The sequence below is a fragment of the Vidua macroura genome, chromosome 7 (assembly GCF_024509145.1).
Source record: "Vidua macroura isolate BioBank_ID:100142 chromosome 7, ASM2450914v1, whole genome shotgun sequence".
Classification (NCBI taxonomy): Eukaryota; Metazoa; Chordata; class Aves; order Passeriformes; family Viduidae; genus Vidua; species Vidua macroura.
This window is the reverse complement of record NC_071577.1, coordinates 20,197,458-20,217,996: the sequence shown is the minus strand read 5'-3', so window position 1 is coordinate 20,217,996 and position 20,539 is coordinate 20,197,458. Positions and strand designations below refer to the sequence as shown.

At 37.8% G+C, this 20,539-nt stretch overlaps 1 long non-coding RNA gene across 1 annotated transcript; it reads right to left on the bottom strand.

The window, feature by feature from the left end:
* Positions 1-2,159: 2,159 nt before the first annotated feature.
* On the bottom strand, positions 2,160-20,523 carry LOC128810184 (uncharacterized). The gene is made up of 3 exons (XR_008437969.1): positions 19,972-20,523; positions 3,039-3,114; positions 2,160-2,224 (listed from the first exon to the last, which is right to left on the bottom strand). It is a non-coding gene; the product is annotated as an uncharacterized LOC128810184 (long non-coding RNA).
* Positions 20,524-20,539: the final 16 nt, after the last annotated feature.

Sequence of the window (20,539 nt, the reverse complement as noted above, 5' to 3'; positions counted from 1 at the left end):
TGTCTTCTCTATCTGTCCAGACCAGCAACCTTGCTATCATATCAGATTCTTTTTGTTCTGTTTCCAGATTATGGATTTGTCTGGAAAGTCTATGCCTCTTTTCTGTGCACTGACCACCTTGTCTATATAATCCTTACAAGGTGTACTTTTGAAAGCATATTGATTCTGGACTCCAAAAAATGGTAAGTATGGAAAGGAGGGAAATTATGCTGCCATGAGATTGCTTCTTCAGGCAATATGAAGTATATAATGTTTCAATTAATGAGCTCTGTATTTCACACTGCTCAAATTACATGATGAGGCAGCTCATATCAGGCCAAGAATTAGAACTGAAACCCTGAAAACCCAAAAGAGTTTGTGCAGATTTGACCCATCAAGCTCTCTCTTTATTGTCTAATCTGGCAGAATCATCTGGGTAGTTTGTGAATAAGCCTAATTATTTCATTGTCATACAGCTGGCTGAAGAATACATGCACAAAGTGGTAAAATTTTAGTTTTGGTTTCCTGAGATACAAAACTGCCTTCTGTACTTTGAGCCTCTTGAGAACTAATCTCCAAACAGCTTTCTCCTATTCTCTGTATTACCTCTCACAGTTTCTTCCCTCCAGTTTTTCACTTGCACCACAACTCACCCCTTCCCCTTCCCTTTCCTTCTGTCCCTACCTCCTCCCTAAGCCCCCTCTTAAGTTTTAGTCACTGTCATCATCTTTGACTCCATCACAAATTATCTGTAAAGTATCCCAGTTCTCTCTCACTCTTTTCTTTTTGCCCTATATCACACAATTCTCACAAGCATATGTGTGCTTCAGTTCTCTGCCCCACTGGCTAAGTGCAAGATTTCACCTACCAGGAGGCAAAAAGGTGGTCTAAGGAGGGCCAAGTTTGGATACCCTTGCTTTTATTCCCCAGTGGCTGGAAGACTAGGACTCAATGGTGGGGATCACAAGGCAGAGGAATACACAGTATTCCTATTGCAAGATGAGACAGTTTGGCCAGACAGTGGCGGTTTCCTCTCTTGTTTCAGGCCATGACTCAGTCTAACCCAGAAATGCAGAATATGTGATAGAAATTGCAAATTGGATGGCTAGAGGCCAGTTAAATCTGTAACTTCGCCAATAAGACTGCCCCACCTACCTAAGGCAGATGACATATTCTTTGCAATGATTTTCTGTGGTTTTTTATGATAACAATAATAAGCCAGAATCTGAAAAAAGGAAAATAAATGCTTTTCTAAACAGCCACTAAACCACAACTTTCTGGAACTGTTTGGGTCCTGCTGGACAACTGTAGTTACCAATTTTCAGACAGAAAAAGCCCTAATATTTTTGAAAAAAATGGATGTTGAAACCCATATGTAATGTTCTTGATCATTCTATTTTCCCCTTATATTCTCAACACAGAAGCCTATCATTCTAGCAGAAGTACATCACATTGTCAGTGGAAATTTCACCCAAGGAAGGATTTTGTAATAGTGGGTTTTGCAAGGCACATTTGTAGCAAACAAATGCCAACCATTCCTCTTCTCCACTGCAGGGTAATTGTGTTACAGTGAAAGGCTTTTAACTATGAATCTGACTGAATTGCTCAACCCCCCAGGAGACATTCCTGGAACATGAATTTTAGTCTGGCATGCTGAACGCACTGTTCCTGCAGCTGCTGTTACCACTGACCAGATACTCTGTAGGAGGGGAGCACTGCAATACAGTGGTGGCAAGGCAATCCTGAGAGAGTGTGGGAGAGAATAGTGCTGCTTCAGAGCAGGAATAGCATTGACTAAAAGCTTCAGCGTAGATTTAAAAGTGTTATACACAAAACACCCATCTGAGTAATAAGAATCACTGACTGTCATTCAGCTCTGATCACAGCCTTTTAACTGCTTCAGTATTTGGTTAATCTCAGCAAAAAAAGTAAAAACTAATGTGCTTTATAATTTTTCTGGTTATTTTCAACCACAAAATCAATTAAATTATGTCATGTATTGCACTACTTACAGTGATAAACAACTGTGCAAAGGATTGCCCTTTCTCAACAGTGTCTGGTATATATATTTGTTTAATAAACATAAGCATGGAAAGGTGCTTATTATGGAGTACCTGTCATAATTTTGATTTATACTTATGAAAGCATGGTGTTGGCACTAAGCTCCTGGAACCTTACCTTTTGCTTTTCATCTTGACACCCTGCCCAAAAGAAATGAAGAGGTCCTGTTGCAGTTCTCATTTTCCTTTGGAAAACAATACAGAAACACACATCAAATAATATTATTCTCTTATCCTAAATTGTTGAATACATAAGGAAAGGACACAAGACTTAGAGAGCCCTTCTATGGATACTGTCTTTTATTAGATTTTTATCTGATGTCAATTACTATACTTCCTTTGTGTTCCCAAACTGAATTTACTCTTCAGAAAGTTCAAATTAGCATTTTAAATGCTCTCTGTGCAATTTAGGAAGCCCTGTGCTGCTCAGAAACCTCTTCTCCCTTCCCTGGGCTGACCACTTCCTGAGCAAGGGAAGAGTCCTTCCAGGAACTAGTCCCAGCACACAGGGCTTCAGGTAGTAAAAGGCAGTAAAGTGAGAACAGTGTTTTAATTTCTCATTGTATCATCTGTGTACCATGTGTACCAAACAAACATGTACCAGCATATGTTTGTGTGATTAATTTTTTTTTTTTCCTGTTCTGGAAGAAGTAGGTGCAAACCTAGCAAACCTAAACAAAGCAATGGGAGACAGGATACTCACAATACTCACAATGAAGTGACTCATTTCTATTTGGCCAGTGGACTGAGATGAAAAACAAAAGATTTCTGAAGTCTTATGAAATGCACAACCACTATCCTCCTTCTCTAAAGGCACTTCCAGGAACATTAACGCATGAGAAAACCTCTAAAACTGTTTAACAGCATCTTTCACATGATCAACTCAACGTGCACTCGGGGCTGAATATTGTTCTGATAAGCAAACCATTCTAATGCACAGGATTTCAGAGTTGTGCTGGAAGATAAATGGATGGGCAGGGGCAGTTTCAGGACACTCACCCACTTTGCAAGGTCACAAAGTCCCAGAGATGTAATGGTTCAGCCATACTCATAGGAACATAGGTGCCCCAACAGCCTGAAAGAGAGAAAATGGGGAAAGTGACTGGTTCAAACTGGAAGTCTTGTAGCAACAGTATTTGAAATACAGGATAATGGAACAGGCTATAGGAAATGGGAAATACTTTGAATGAAGGAAACTCATGACACATGAGAGAAATAAATTCTTTATAGCTAACTGGGATCAAATGAGCTCTCTTCAGCTTTGAGTGGGCTGCTATAAATGTAGTGGGCTTTGTTCTGGTGCCGTAACTCAAGAAGGACTTCAATCACATATTTGCAAAGAAGTATAAATATCTTTAAATAGCTATGTAGTCTATTGAGACATTTTAATTTTGTAATTTCCTCTGAGAACAAAAAATCATACTTTATTTGCTTTTGATTTTAAAGGATTCTTCAAGAACATAGGATAAGTCCTATGAAGAGCTGCCTTTGTCCATTCAGATTTGGACTCTTTGAGATCTGTATGGTAATAAACAGCTGTCATTACTGGGGTTCTGGACATAATCCCAAGGTGTGCATTGTAACTACATCCTCAGGCAGCTCAGCACTCAGCAGGGGGAGACCCAAGCAGTGTTTCTCACCAGAGCTCCACTCTCCATGAGCAGAAATCCCTTCGTTTGAGAGTCAAAAAGTACCATTAAGTGGTCCAAACAGGTCTCAAATCCAGATGATGGGGATTCAGATCATGTGAAATTTTGCAGTCTATACTTGCCAGGTACACACAAGCTGTAAATGTGTTTTCAGATCTCACGTGGTAAGAACTCCAGAATGAGACAAAAAAAATCTGCTCAGGGCTTAACTTCTAGAAGATATTTCACTTCAAAAATTAGATTTTTGAAAAGAAGTAGGACCTTCTGAAACTCATCATTGAATGGTTTGACAGACAACAAAATCTGAAAAATAATTTCCTACATCTCCCTTGCTCTCTTTCAAAAGGGCTTGGGATATCATGTATCCATTTTTTGGGCTGTATCAGGAAACCTGCCAGGCCTAACCTAACTTGTATTTTCTACTTTCAAGCCTGGTAAGAGTGATACCCACTTTTCTCAAGTTTGTTGAATGACACAGGAACTGGTTGCAGGCACACAAAGAACATTTTTGGCTCATGGGATTATTTCTAACCTAAATGTGGATCTTGGTTGATGTAGAAGAAAGAGAACTTTTATTGGCCCGAAAAGAAGCCTCCAAAAAGCTGCTGGACTGCAAAGAGGAGGATGACAGGCTGAGGAGAACACTAGGCTTGTAATTCTTTTATTTCTCATTTGTGCTGTTTACAATTCTGAGAGTTCCTTGTCTTGTTGGCAAGTCTCTTACCAAGCTCACCCAAGAAGCAGCCTATTTGGTTTGCTTTTGTTGAAGCTCTTTTTGCCTATAATAACAACATTTAGGGGGATGTTAGTTAAGTACCTGTCTTACACATGTACAATGACAAGAATAAAAAGAGCATAGAAAGGAGTTGTCTTCTCCCAAATACAAAAGAAACCCTGTAAGTGGGAAATCTCAGAGTGATGTGATATGACATGTGTAACCCATACAAATATGATTCATACATAATGAGGGCAGGGCCTGTGTAAGGTTAACTACTATGCCTGAGTAACATGCGCTCTCCAACAGAAAATAGAATAGCTAGATGCAACTGGGGATCTCAGTAAACTAATGAAAATCCATGTAGGTCAGCACTAAAGCCATGAGATGGCTCACAGGACCCCAGATAGCTCAGGTATCTCATTCTGTCGTTCAGACTCTTAAAGAACTGTTTAAAACAATTACTATGGTTGGCTAAAATTGAATTTTTTTTAAATAAAAAAATTCTTTCTTTTCAGTGAAAACCAAGATGATGCCTTTTTAATTGTCTGTTTCAAAATATGAAAACATGACTAAAACAGATATTTTTAATTTATATATTTTAAACTTTTTTTTTTAAATCTGAAACTGTGGTAAAAATTGTTATAAAAATCCAAACTCCACAGCTGCTCCAAGAAGTAATTATAACAGCAAATAAAGGATTTATTTAAACATTATTTAAATGTATCTATCATTCTGTATCTTGATGATCTGAGAAAAGAGATATAGTATTCTCGTTACATATTAAGGTCCTGAAGGCAGAGACATTGTCTTTGCTTCCAAAGTGCCCAGCATATTTTAATAAGATGGTGTAATATAGCCATGTGGGCAGGCATACTTTTTTTCAATTGAAAATCTCATCTGTTTCCATTTAAAAAAGGTGAAAAATGTCTACCAGAGTCCCTCAATAATTAAGCGGTAACTGTACATTGCACATTTTCATGAACAAATATATGTATTTTTCCACATTAAAGCTAATTTGATGTAACAGCTGTGGAAAGCAAAATACACTTCTTTTGTAGTTTTGAGGGTCTCCTGGTCCTTTTAGATTTAAAGTGCAGGTACAACCTTGTGTAATTCCAATAATGGCATTATGAAGTTTTTTAATTTGAACTTTTCACGTATTCCAAGGCAGCAATCCACAAAGTCGATCACTTAATTTCTGCTTAAAATTTTGAACTTAGAAGTACATTTGAGGTGCAACCCTCATCTTTTTCAGTGGATTTGTGAGCTTAACAGCACTCCTTAAAGCCACTGGTGATTAGTAGCTTGTAAAGTATTTTTCACTGCTTTTTTTTTTTTTTGCTTAGCTGTCTGAAGACAGAAGCTGAAATATTGGTGCAGGTTGTAGAAACTTGTAAATTAAATGTGGAATGACTCATGGGATAGTTAGCATGGCATTCTCATGGAACATATATTATTGACTGTCCAGATCTCTTCATAGTTGAAAGGTGCAGAAAATTCAACTTCTCAGCAAATGCCTATACAGCTCATTGACATAAACTAGGACAAATACCATCCTGTCTGTGAGAAAAGTTGTATCCTGTATAATACTGAATATTCTACTAAAATTTCTAGCTCAGGACAGATTTGAACAGCAGCTCTGCTACCTTACTACATCCAGTGGAACCCGGAGAAATGGGAGAAGAAACAGGATCATCAGGTATGGAGAAACAGCAGGACAAACATTTTGCATAACATGCTGCCTTAAAGTAACAGGCCATGATCACAGGACCTCACAGTGTCAGTGCTATTATATTGGGAAGAAGTTTTTCTGACCTGACTCAAATGATGCTTTATGGTGTTAGGCACAGATATCCAAGTCTGTATTACTGAAATGGTAACACTGCCATTGCCTGTGATAGGGTCCTTCTAAGTAAGAAGCCAATTTCAGTTAAAAAAAAAAAAGTAATTGAATAAATATTTCTTTAATTCATTCATTATCTTATCTTTATAATCATGTGGAACTATTTGGTGTTTTTGGAAAGGTTGTGCCTGGATTCAGCCTTATCAAACTGTTCCACTGATATTTGTGGTGACTATGAATCAGTTTCATATTGGCTTTTTAAATTGTAACATGTTGCAGATTAGTGAAATAAAGCTTCCAAGTAAGTACAGACGTTTCAGTTGGGGGTTGGGGGGAGGAAGATATTTGGTAAATCTTGCTTCCGAGTCATGAACAACCTAAGTGATGTTTCTGCATTGCCTAGTTACCGTTTCTGTTTAGTTGGCAATGGTGTTCACTGAAAATATTTCTGCTCCAGACAGCTACAAACGTGCAATCATACGTAATCTTATAAACTCATACACTGTTAAGTGGATGCCCAATACACATCCTCAAATGTGAGCAGCGGATTGCATTGCCAAGTTACAAAGTCAATATTGAACAGCACTGTCATGCTAAGCTAATTTACAAAAAGTTTTCACTGGCTGGTCCATTTCTTCAGCTGTTAATAGTCTAGCCTGACATATATAGAACAAAGTTCAAAAGCAAACATGAACAATTTGCTAGACTAGTTGGCAGAAGCCAGACTGACCAATGGCCTCAGGAGACTGATGCTGACTTTATGCCAGTTTCAAATCTCTGCTCACTCTCCCAGTTTACCAAAAAAGCTACTTTTCCTTTCAGCCACACTGCTAAGGGCAACATGCGGAAGCCTGGTATCTGACTAATGCTCACCAAGTGTTACAAGGCTGGAGCAGAAGGAAATATGCAACCTTGTGACCCTGACTCAGAATAGCCAAACTCCATCTGCTCTGAAACTTTAAATGGTAAGAACGCCTCCATTTCTTACTGGACATATTTGGAGGTAAGGACAGGCAGTGACTGCTGTTGTGTTCATTTTAAGCTGCAAAATTTTCATGCAAAAAATTGGAAAAAAAAATTCTTAACTTTTCTGGGAAAAGTTAATCTTAAGAGTTAAAGACAACCCTCAGAGTTGAAGCTTAAGTGATGTGTTGGATTTAAATGCAATTAGGAGTCAAAAAGTAACAAAAGACTGTTGTATTGTGAGATGATGCACAGTTGAGATGTTGTATTGTGAGATGAACTTCACAGTTCAGATGGCTGCAAGAACACAAAATGTAAAAGGAGCAAATGGATCTATTTACAACATACAGGCAAAAATGTATAAACATGAGTGGTGTAATGACATATCACACATGCATATTAGGACTAAAATATCTTTGGAATTCGAAAAGTTCTCAAGAAGCATTTCACAGCTCAAGGAACTGCATCCAGTACAGTGAAATCCTGTGAGATACTATTTCAAAAAATAAAAACAGACTAATCAAAGTGTCTAAAAACAGTGGTAGCTTATCTTGAAAGGATCATATGATCACATTTTTTATTTGCAAACGGTGAGAACTACTTAAATATATACAGTTTGTGAACTTGTGTCTGAGACAAATATATACAAATTATAACAACATTCTCTAACTTTCTTGGACCATGAATCATCTTCCATGAAGCTTTCCATGGTAAAATTATGTTCTTTTTAGTCATGGTAAATTCAATATTTTTCCTTTTTATTTTTTTTTTTACACAGGACTTTATTCAGGGAAAGCTCAGAAACTAGAAGTACAGAATCTCACAAAACCAGAGAAGAATGATCAGGTACTATAGCTTACAACATATTGAGCATATTAATCACTGCCTGATAGAATCTTTCACAGCAAAATTTGTTATGATCCATGTGCTGATATTTGTTGCAAGGAATCCTTATAACAAATATATTAAAAAACATCAGTGAAAAATACCACCAATTCCTCCTTAAACAAACTGATTCATTCCTAGTAATTGTCAGTACTCCTGAAGCCATGTATTCATACCCACACTGGAGTATGCCTGAAATCTCACTGACATCTCCCCCCCAAAATATCAATATAATGCTTCTTTCACATCCTGAATAACTGGTTTAAAAAAGAAAAGTAAGTTGCATAGGAAATACTGCTAATAATTAATTATGATTCTGCAGTTTAAGATTGGTTCAATTATTTTGTCATTTCTTAGTCTGATAGTTGTCAACTTTGTGCATCTCGTTGACTTCTTTTAATCTACCACCAGGGAAACTCTAATCACTGCATACCCTCTTCACAGGATGAGTACCTTTGGCTACTGTTAGAGATCATTCTTTTTCTACAGTGAGGGATTATTTATTTATTAAATGAAATAACTTCAATTCCTACAATGCTTACAAATCACTGATAAATAGATTTACTGTCTGTAGTACCTTTCACATTTGGCTCTAAAAAAGTGGACAATAATATCAGAGACTTCTTGTTGTTACTTTTTAAACCATCATTTTTATACTGATACAACAATAAAACTTGAAAAGAAATTAAGAAAAAATAGGAGTAACACCCCATATCACATAAAGACTTCAGAATATATGCATTTGACCATCTCTACGCTACTGAAATTGAAAAAATTCTCAAATTATCTAATGCCGCAAATGTGTCAATATCTTCAGAAAAGAACGCGAAATGTTAATTACTCTTTACCAGCGTTTAAAAATAATTTGTATATCCTCTTTGACAACAGCTGGAATGATAAGTAAAGTAAGAGCATTTAGCTTAGAATAATCTAGGAATATACTTCCATTGCCCCATACGTTATCACAGGCATTTATTTCCTCACATTTATTTTCTCCAGCTATATGGTTCCAGATTTTTTTCTTGTTTCCATATTATTTGCAAAAGTGAAATCTTTTACTGAAAGACTTTTTAATCCTGCTTTTGGAGGCAGGAAAGAAGGTTGGTGGTTTTTTTTTTTATTCTTTTATTTTTATGACAATTTAGTCAGAACTTTTCAAGTGACAGCCAAAGGCCCAGTTACCTCCCACAGGCTCTTGTCCAGCAGCCTGTGAGCTGATAGCTGGATCTGCTTTCAAACAAGTCTGATTTAGATTTATCTAACTTCACCAGTCTAAGAAGATTTTCTGTTTTATCAGGAATTGAACAAGCCCAGTTTCATAAATGAATAAAGTTATTTTTAGATTGTTTTGAAGAGGATTTCTGGAGTTTTCAACCTAAGCTTTTCAACACATTTCTCAGTCAGATTGTCTTTTCATTTCTAGTTTGATAAATACCTGTTCAGTTCACTTATAAGTATTTAGCCCTCTGTCTACTGTCTGGAAAGTTAAATTTAATTATGATCATAGGGAGAAGACTTAAAGCATGGATAATGCACACTGAGGAATGGAATTCACTTGCAAATTATTTTTATGGCAATGTTGGAGAAGGTAGCAGGTATTCATTTTGCACTGATAGAAAGATAATAGCTCTGTTTCTTGCAGTGGAATATTAAACAGCAAAAACAGAGAATAATAATAATGATCTTTCTACAAAGGGTCATGTTGCTAAAATGGTCACTTGGTCATGCATCCAAATTAATTCACATCCAGATCCTTTTTTATTTAATTTATGAGAAATCTAAAAAGCTGTTAAGATTATGTATATAAATCCTACTTTTTGCACCATGAGGAGATCAGTGATTTTGGTTAAAACTAGAATTAGGAAAACAAAAATGCCAAGACCATAAGGCAGTAGTCCAAATTAAGGCACAGTAACAATTTAAAGGAAACAGAAGGAAAGTCTTATCAGAAGAAATAGAAATCTCATAAGCTTCTTGCACTACAAATGCTGACAAGTGAAGTACAAACCCATTACTTTTAAATTCTTTTTGTATAGTGTCTTATATTTGAGGTGCCTGCTATGGCATAAATATTCTTCTGCCAGAAAATGAGCATAATTTTCATAAACTGTGCTTTTGAAATAGTTGAACATGTAAAGTATATTAGAGCATAATATTAGTTCATCTGATTTCTTGTCCTAGCAGTTGCAAGTGCAAAAGCATCACACAACAGTGTGATTTATACCAAGCACATTAATACTCTTGGAATGCTTGTTAATAGTAACAAAATTCTGGCAATTTTTGTACATACAAAGCAAATGTTTGTATATCTTGTACCCAGAAGCCTTTAAGGTGACAGATTGAAGATTTTATTCACTTTCTCCAAAACCCCATGTGGGACAGTGATTAGTAATGTTGTCTTTATCACCTAAGTTTATGGTTGACAGGATCTACAGGGCCATTTCTGCATAACTTCCATGGGTGTAACATCTATATTCCACTCTTACTCCAAACTCACTCAAGTTAATGGCAAAACTTCTGTGTCCCTCAGGGTTTTTCTTGGGCTCTTTGAACCATATGGAAGCAGAGCTGCTAGCTTGTTATGGATCCCCTGTCAGAGTGCTGCTGCACACTTGCTTCCTAGAAGAATCTGTATAAAACAGAAGCTTTCAAGGTTTTCTTATTCCAGTGCTCCATCCATCTGTTAGCTTTAAATATCTTATGGATAAACTTACATGGTCAAAATAAGAGACTGGGCACCTTTGTCATCTGGGAATATGTAATGGGTTTGTAACAGAAGCAGCTCAAGGAAGGAAGACTGCCTGTTGGAGTGCTCTGTAATTCTGAGACTATTGCATTGGTAAAGCACATACTTAGTAGTAGTGGATGCTTCTTATTAAATATTGCTGGTAAATATAGCTGTATTAAGTCTTCCAGACTCACCAGTGCGTAAATGTAAGAGCCTTACCTTATAAGTAATTAAAGTTACTACTCTAAAGCCACCACTCCACTATTGTCTAAGTCTGGAATTTATACGCTCAAGACCTTTATACTAAAACTCAAGTCCCCAAAACAAATGTGTATCATAAACATCAACATAGGTGCACTTCATCACTGGGGATAATACTGTGACACCACATATTTCCTTTGTAAAGAACAATACCAATAAGCTAATGTCTGAAAATTATTTGGAAGGAAGTGAGTGTAGCACTGCAGCATTTTTATATTAGTTTGGTCTTGCACAATGCTGTCCCTCCTTTCCTTCCTGCCCAATACTATTTTAGCAATATTCAAGGTTTTTAAAAGAGGCCAGAAAACAAGAGCCAGAACTTGATTTCCATACTAGTCACAAATGGCAGCTGTAGGGCAAACACAAAATGTTGCGATTACAATCAGTGCCTTTTTTCCTATTGAAAAGATTCTTTCCATATTCACATAGAGTAAACTCAAAGGAAAAGCACAAAAAAGGAATTTTCTCTTCATAGTATTTCCTTGGCATGGATAAGAAGTATTTAAAGTACAGCAGATGTGCCTATGTTGTACAATGGAAATGGAGTATTTTATATAATCTGTTTAAATATTTTTATTTCAATATATATATTGCTGTAATTGAACAGTGGCATGCTATCCTCATATTTTTCTTTCCCAGAACTATGTTAGTTTCAAATATCTAAATGTTTTACACAGGACTTCTATTATAAACTACAAAGGACTTTATTATAAACGACACAGTTTATAATAAGATGACATAATAGTTCTCAGCTTAGTGAAGGCAAACCAAAAAATGCCTTAAATAATTAAATTTGTACAATTTGCACATTTCCCTGGTTTAGCTGCTAGCAAATATTAACTGAAGCATTTTTGGTGGATTTGTATACTATCTTCTGAATAGAAGTATTCTGTAACATCATCTCTTCCAGCGAGCAGAAAGCCTAGAATAAATCAGTCCCTCTGCCAAAGTGAAACGACATTGGTTAGTCACAGACAATGTCTGCTTATACAGTCTACATCATTCAAAACCCCAAAACCTTAACTGAAAACCTAAAATTTTCTATGTAAGTAAACCTGAAAAAGATCAACAATACAAGTGAATCAGTGCTTTGCTTTTTTTGAGTTTTCCTGGAATCATTCAGAAAGACCTGTAGTATCTTTATCCCTGATCCACATTGTTTTCACCCCAAGAAACTTACTAGGTTGTTGTGTAAAAGGTGCAATCATAGCAAAACTCTTCAAAACTTTTAAATGCATTGTTTAAAAACTTTTTTGGCAAAAGTGTGCTTACAAGTGCAGCTATTTTGAGGGACTAAACTACTAAGGAGAGCAAACATAGGTACTTCTGTGAACTCTTTCCAGAGGTCTGCTAAGGAGGAAATGGAGAAGAATGGGTGCATGTGCTTCTAAAAGATATCTATTTTCTGATGAGTACATGGCTCATAGGTTGACAAATTTTAGCCCTCGTGATGGGGCTCTATCACATAACCGTCCCTGGGGATTGTGACAACGTGAAGGCTGTTGGATATTCTGAATATCCAGTGAGGGCTGTAAGCATGCCAGGAAGGTCTTTTGAGGGCAATATTGCTGGGCTGTGCTGAGAACTAGCCCATCCCCGTCCCACAGGAAAGTAAAATGATCACAGGGAATCCTGGAGTGAACTGTCCCCAGAGATCCTCTTCCATCCCAGCCCTCTGAGGCACCCACTAGGTTGCTAGAGGGAATATTCATATGCAGTAGGGAAAGATGGCCAGTATTTTGTCATATATGATGTGTATCTGAACAATATTAAAACTGTGAAGTCTAAAATCTTGTAAAACCCAGTATGATGGACTTAGAGGCTAGAGCTAAAGATGAAGCCAGACTCCTCTCAGACACGTCCAGACACAGAACAAGAGACAACAGGCACAAACTGAAGTGGAGGGAATTCCACTTGAAAAAAAAACCCTAACTATTAAAGTGATTGAATAATGTAACAGGTTACATTGACTAGAAGTAGAACAAGAGCACAAAAATCAAAATGTTAAAAAATGTTAATATGCACTTTTTGAATAAGGAAATGCAACAATGAAACCCTGCCTTGTCAGAAACAAGCTGTGGCTATTTGAGGACCATAAAAACTTTTGGCAACTGTCACTTTTCTTTCTCTTTTCAGGAACACTTGGTACGTGGGAGCTGATGAGCTATTACATCAATGAGGAGGTACTTATTTGCTGCATTTCTTGGCTGTTCCTAGAAGCCCAGCTTCTTCTGCTTAGTGCCTAAGAAGTCTTTCTCCCCTGTTACTTTTCTGGTCATAACTTCATTTTATTTCTTTATCTGCATCAAATTTTCTCAGTAAGATTCTTCTCCACAGTCCTCAAGAAATTCAAATCCTGTAAAATTTTGAAGTCAATGCACTTCTCATCAGCAATCTCTTTCCAGTCTGCTGCTCAACACTTACCCACTTTTTGTGCTGGCCTCTTATTTGCTTTTTTCTTAGCTTTTGTTTATCCATCCTTTCCATCCTTCCACAAAGTACAAAGCATTAGAAAAATAGGAACTTTAAGATAATGTGCTGCTGTTAGGCAGCTGAACATTGCTACTCTCAGGGAGCAAGGGAGCATCTGAAATCTGGAGTCTTTCTTTCATCAGGAAAATCGGAGAACACCAAGAAAATAGAGCATTTCTGTAAAAATTTGCTGTATGTTGCCCAGTCTCTTCTTAAAGCTTTCAGATTTGTGTAACTTTTCTCTAGAACCAGTATCATTTATATGCAAAAAAAACCCCCATGCTTCCAACTGGGGAATTATTTGGTTTATGCTACTGTGGTGTCATTAACATATTTTTAATCCATACAGGTTTTGTTTTTTTTTTTTTACATACCCTGTTGTTTTTACATGCACGAAGTAGCACCTCACAACTGCTATTCAACTATGTGGCTGCTGTAGCTGGGTTTCCTGTTACACAACTCAACACTCTGGTTTTAAAGCAACAAATGCCGCCTGTCTGTACCAACCAGCATGTAGCCCACAGTCAAGGCAGCTTCTTTTCCCACTTTCTAATTGGTTCACCCTTTTTTTCTCAGCCAGAATACATTATTAGAGATGCCTGTGCTTTATTCAGGTTGTTCTTGGTGTGAATTAACTGGAAGAATAAGCCTGCAAGCAAATTCATTGTAGGTGTATTTTCAAAGCTGTGAAAAGAAGACTGTAAGCATGACATATAACCTGAGGTGTACTGTGTAATTTATACCATATAAATAAATTATTAAATTTGTCTTTCTTTTTTCATTTGCCAAATTTCATAATTTGATTTTTATGGGCATGTGTTGGTGCCCCCAGCAGGCTCTTAGAAAAATTAAATCTGAAATCCTGTGAAACAAATGTTGCAGAAAGAATTAACTCGTTTACTGTATTGTGATGAATAGAATAGCTGCATTGAATGTATATGAAGCTGCACAATTAATTACTACATAAATGTTTTGTCAAGTGCAAATGTGTGTCATGTATGATCTTTACCTATAGCAGACCATATTGCATTGTCCAAGTAAATATAAAGCTCTGAATGCTTTCATTGTAGTACTTCTGTGATGCCAACTACAGTCCTGTTCTTAGAGGAGTGAAGAACACCTATGCAAAAAGGAAATCTCACACTTATTAAATGTCCTGGACTTTCATTGCATGTATTTCTGAAATTATCACTTGCACTAGAATAATTTTTGAATTTTATCTGAATTACACTCATAGCAGTGTATCTTCTTTACTGAAAGAATTTACAGAAAAGAATTATTTCGTTTCTTTAGTCACTGCAGATCATGAGTCATTATTTCATATAAAGTCTAATTAAATTACATGTCCCAATTATATAGGACTAATTCTCAGAGCTTTTTAGGAGTGCTTGTTTCATGATATGAATAATGTTTTACAGCTCTCAATTTTGCAAACAAGGAATCAGTGTGACAGCTAAGGCATTGGAAGCTAGAGAAGGAAGGCTATTGAAAACACCTTTCACCCACATGACAGGAATTTTATTTGCCTGGAATCAAAGTACCATGTTCCTTTTGCCCTTGAAAACCTCAGATTATAAGGGGAGGTGTGGTAGTCACATAAATAAAAGTGTCTACTACTGAGAGGTTGTTTCATGAATTATCACAAAGGACTTCTGACAGAGTGCAGTCAAATGATTTTATGCCCCATATCTCGTGAATAATACACATACACAAATAAATAGAAGAATCTCAGCATTGCATCAGAGTCTTGACATTGCATCAGAACTTTGTTTTTTAAGTGTCTATGCATCAATACAAAAACAAATTGAGAAAAAAATAGATACATTTGACTTCTGGAACTGATTGCTAGAAGAAATGGGGAACAGACCAGGAAGACTAAATTTCCCATAGTGATCAAGCAATGTTGAAATTAGATTTGGGTTTGAAACTAATTTGAATTTGAATTAAGTCTGAAAAGATCAATATAATGAAAATAAGGGTCCTAAGGAAGGCCACCTTATACACATTACACATTTTCTTGCTGAGGTATTATCTGTGAGGACATAGAAAACATAAGGTTATTTAACTAAGTACTTTGCTCCTAGAAATTCACAGGCTTTCCCCCAGACTCCACACCGCAAAATGATGAAAACTAGGTATTTAATAATGATAAATAATAGTAGTCTAATAGTTTCAATAGCATCTGTAGCAAATGTAGAGGCTGATCATGGACTAGTGCTCTTCCTGCCCAGTGTACCTAGCAGAGAGAGCTGACACCAAGTTGTGAAGATAAAACTTGGCCTGAACAGTTAAAATATGCTCATCTGGCTCTGTAGGTAAGCAAAACCACATTTTCTTTCAGCCTTTGATGAAAATCTATGAAATACAGCAAAGCTGGCAGGGAAGGATAAAGGAATAAGAAACTAGACATATAGACAAGAAAAACTTTCATCTGCTTTTGTACTTTGGGTGAAAGAATGAATAATTACAATCTAATAATTAATTCAATTAGCCATGATAAGTATGTTCCAGAGAAAGTGAGACATTTGAGCTGCCAATGCAGTGTGGATAAGGCACACTGGAGTTTCCAAGTGCATGCTTTGTGTTCTAAATGAACACTTGTAGGGTCAGGCCCAGAGGCACCACAGCTGCTTTCAGGCAGTGAGGAGCTGAAATAACCTGTCAAGCTCTTGTGGGTATGTGGAGAGCCAGCCTAGCACTTCATGAATCCTATTCCTATGACTGGGCACAAAGCCAGACCCTCTTCATCACGTCTGTGATTCAGCCCCGGCTGATCAGTTTGATTTGGGTCTGTTAAGAAGCACTGGTGTGTCTGCCCTGTTGATGAGCCATTACATCCCAGAGCAAGGAGCAGGCTGAGTGGGTCTAGTGTGGCACCAAGTTCTACTGTCTCCCAAATATTGCACTGAAAAGGGTCATAGTGCAGTCTGAGTCCCAGCCTGACTTGTATCTTAGGCAACTGCATTCCCTGATATTTATCATCTTGAAATTCCTTATGTTGTCCTGGGTTCTGCATACAAAATTTTGTTTTAACACAGTATGCTGATGTGTCCATAAATCTAAGCAATGATATATTAACATTTATTAAATGCATTAAAGCATTGCATCTTCAAAGAACTATACTTCATTAGCTAATTTACTCTTTACTTAGTCTTGTGACTAAGTTAGAACTCGTTTATTTATTTCAATAGACTTTCCTGTGAACTAACTGGGGAATTATCTTGAGTAAGTGAGGAGAACAGGAACAAGAAAAAGACAGAACACAGAATGATGCAGGAAGGAAAGGAAGTTCTTACTTGTTGTGAAACTCTCTTGCTAGGTTATTGTATGCTGTTGGTGTTTTTTTTTTTGGTTTTTTTTTTTTTTAGCACTGAAGAGGAGAATTACTATGTTGCTCTACATAGTTTTGTTAATACATGCATTGGTTTAAAGCATGTACATCATCACATCTTTTGCAGCCCTCACAGCACAACACAAATCCCAAGAGAACTCACACGCAGGTTCCTGTGCCTTTATTCCACTACAGGCTGATCACTCCTCTGAAGTCCGTAGGTGTTGTGTGTGTACAACTGAATCCATTTTGGTGCCTACAACCCTAACCACACTGAATGTGGCACTGCTGTATTCTAAACATGGATCACAGTCCTGTCAGTCTCCATCTTTCTCCCAAGACTTCTGTGTGATACATGAATTGTAACTATTGCTTGAGGTAGAATTTATGTGCTCATTCTGGACTTATACTATTTAAATTGGCTTCCATATAATAATAGAAAACATGCTTAAAATCATCTTCAGTGAAATTATTACTGCAGTTACTTGAAACTCCTTGAAGTTTTTGGTATAATTAGTTTATAAAGAGTTTTCCACGGCAGCTCTCCTTTGTACTCCATTACCCTGTAACCTTAATAAACCTAATAAGTAATTTTTTCAAGCTCTAAAAACTATGATTTAGTATTTTGGTTCATATTTTTCACAGCAAATTTCTAATTGAAGAGAATTAATTTTTTTCTGGAAAACTTCAGCAAGATCTCATTGGCTGTATTTGAGTAAAAGTGAGGGAATGAGTATTTGTACTGGCCAGAAAAAGCAAAGAAAAAGTCAAAGTACTAAATTCAACATGATTTGTCTTATGTCCCATAATGCAAACAGCAGTTTGGATGGTACACATTTGAACTCTTATTCTTACAGGCATAGGATAACTTGAAGGCTGGCTAATTTCTTGTTTTCTGTGTTTAAGGGCTTCTTAAGAGCATGGCCCTGTAACTCCTTCCTAAACTGTGGAAAGTTAAAAGGCCAGCTGATCTTTCACATACCTCAGCTGGCAATTCTCCATTTCTCAGCAGCAATCTCCTTTGAAAGCAGCTGCCATCTTAATTTTTTGGCTGCATAATCACATCTCAGTTTCTAAAAAGTCCCATTAGCCTTCTGTTCAATACGGAGAAATTAAATCTCAAATATATTTTTAATAATATTTTTTTTCATACCAGTGTATAGCTTAGAAATGTAATGAGGAATAGGCACTGTGAGGCAGCAGGAGGAGGTACAGGCTATAAATTAATGAAGTGTGCTTAAGCATGTTCTTTCTAGCATATGTTCTCACAAGCAAGTGGGCACTTGACCCCATTAACATAAGGCCAGTACTCTAAAATGATGTTTCCTACGCTTGTTATGGTCTAAATTCTTAAGAGTCACAGGATAATCTGTATTCTATTTGACTTGTCATGTGAGATATATAATGCTTATTTGGTACTTTTCATCTCAAGAGAACATGGACTGTCCTGGGGTCAGGGATTTCTGATTTCAATAGTCAGGAGCTCCTGACATTTCTGTGCAGTTTGGAGACTCTTTGGTTGACACAGGCTGAAACCTGAACTACTCAAATATTTATTCCTTGCTAAGTTTCTCTGAGAAGTTTCACTGGTGTCTTAGTTAGAAAGATACATGATTACTCATAATACAAACACCAGAGCTCATTTTGGCTGTCTTGCTCTAATTGTTCTCTAACTGGGACACTTCGGAATGAAGTATGGATGCAGGCAAGGTTCCTGGCTCATTCTGGGCATGTCTAACTTAGACAATCCACGAAGTGTTAAAGTCTCTTTTAATGGTTACTCCACAAAAAGGTATCCATCTTTGAATGGTGTCTGCCCACAGTCAAGCACGTGAGCAACATCCCCTTCTTGCCGACGTGCACCGCATTCCTTGGAACCCGAAGTACGGCTAACTACAGAGGGCTGTCCCAGGGCAGGACCGTCGCTCGGTGAAGCGCAGGTTCACGGCACCGACATGGGTTGTGAGAGGCGGCGCTGCCGGCAGTCACTCCGAGGACCCTCCCGGCCCCGCTCCGGCCGCTCCCCGCCGCCCCCGCTCCCGAAGGCGGCGCCGCTCGGCTGCCCTCTGGCGGCCGGGCCGGGACGCGGCTCTGATGAATGTTTTCTCATGGAAGTACAAAATTAGGGAGTTTTATTGATTCATCTGTCATGTACATGCTGTGCTATAAATCATTATTTTGATTGAGAATTTAGAGCTCCTTACCTTTCAAGCTCTGGTTCCACTGGCTCTCAAACACTTGCATATTGACAAATGAATAGCATTGATTTTCCTTGAGCAGATAGATTGCTTAGATGCAAAAAATTCTCTTTTTTTTCCCCCCATGGACGACAGAAAAGGAAGAGCTGCAGGTTTGATCTCACTGACTGGAAGCCTCTTCTATTCCTCTGGCATACAGTTTAATTTTTTTTAATTTTTTTTTTTTTTGAGGCAAAATGAAAGAATTGCCTTTTGTGGCATTCTCCTCTGCTATGCCAATTTCTTAGCTGTATCCATTTAGCAAAAGAGATCTTTAGATACATTTTCTTAGATTTTTCATCATACTGTTCAGTATTCCAATGTAAAAAGTTATTTCTTTTAAAGTGCTAAAGAAGCTGTGGCAGCAAGGCAACCAACTAAAAGGCAGATGTGAAATATGAAGTAGCACATGTATTTAAAAAAAATCACTTGGTACAACCAAAGAAATTACAACAGAGGGTAGAGAACATAGCCCATGGAGAAGTCTGAAAGGCACTGGCTTATGATCACAATTTGAACGAATCATTTGTCCCCACACTGTAGTGCAGAGAGGAGTTATAGCTTCCTACCCTTCTCAAAAGGTACTCAAGGCAATTTGTGTTGACTGTATGTGGAAGCTCATGGTCATAAACTGATTACTTGGAAGATACTATCTAGAATCTGAAACAATTTATAGAACATATTTCATAGAAAATATTTAAGGTAGAATTTGCAAAGCAGGGAGAACTGCTGTTTTAAAATCATATATGTGTAAGTATCATTAAAAGCCCTGCACTTTGCAGGCCACACTAACACAACAGAAGGGCGTGAGGGTGTGGGCGTGTTTCACTGTACACTAGACTCACCTTTCTCATGCTATGTGTCAGGTTCCTTTCAAGTGCCAAATCCTCTTCACAGGCTATACTGCCCAGCTCATTTTTCACAGAGAGACTTTGTAACACATAGTTTCATGGAAGATGACAGGATGAACAGCGGACTGGAGAAAGGGTCCAGGAAAAATCCTGAAATGTGGACTGCACCTTCCTTTCACTCACCCACTGTGCGTTTATTGCTGAGGGCGGGGGGACGGGACAGACACGCAGTGCACTGGAGCACCGATAAAATACTCCTGAACTGCTTATTTCAATTAAAACTCTTGTATTGCCCCTCCAAACCAAGTCAAGGTGAAGCAAGGGGAGGGATCACTAAGCCGGGTTCAGGTATAGGCACTGAGGAGCTCACGAAAGCCGGAGAGGGACACCACATTTTTAAAGGGGAGTGACTTCTTCCCGCCCCCTCCCCGGGCCGCTCCCTGCCGGCTGCGCGGAAGCAGGGCCGCGTATCTCGGCGGCCGCGGGTCGCAGCCCGGACGCGTGAGGGCGGCGGGGCCTGGGCGAGCCCATCGCGCCGTGCGCGCAGGGAGGGAGGCAGCGA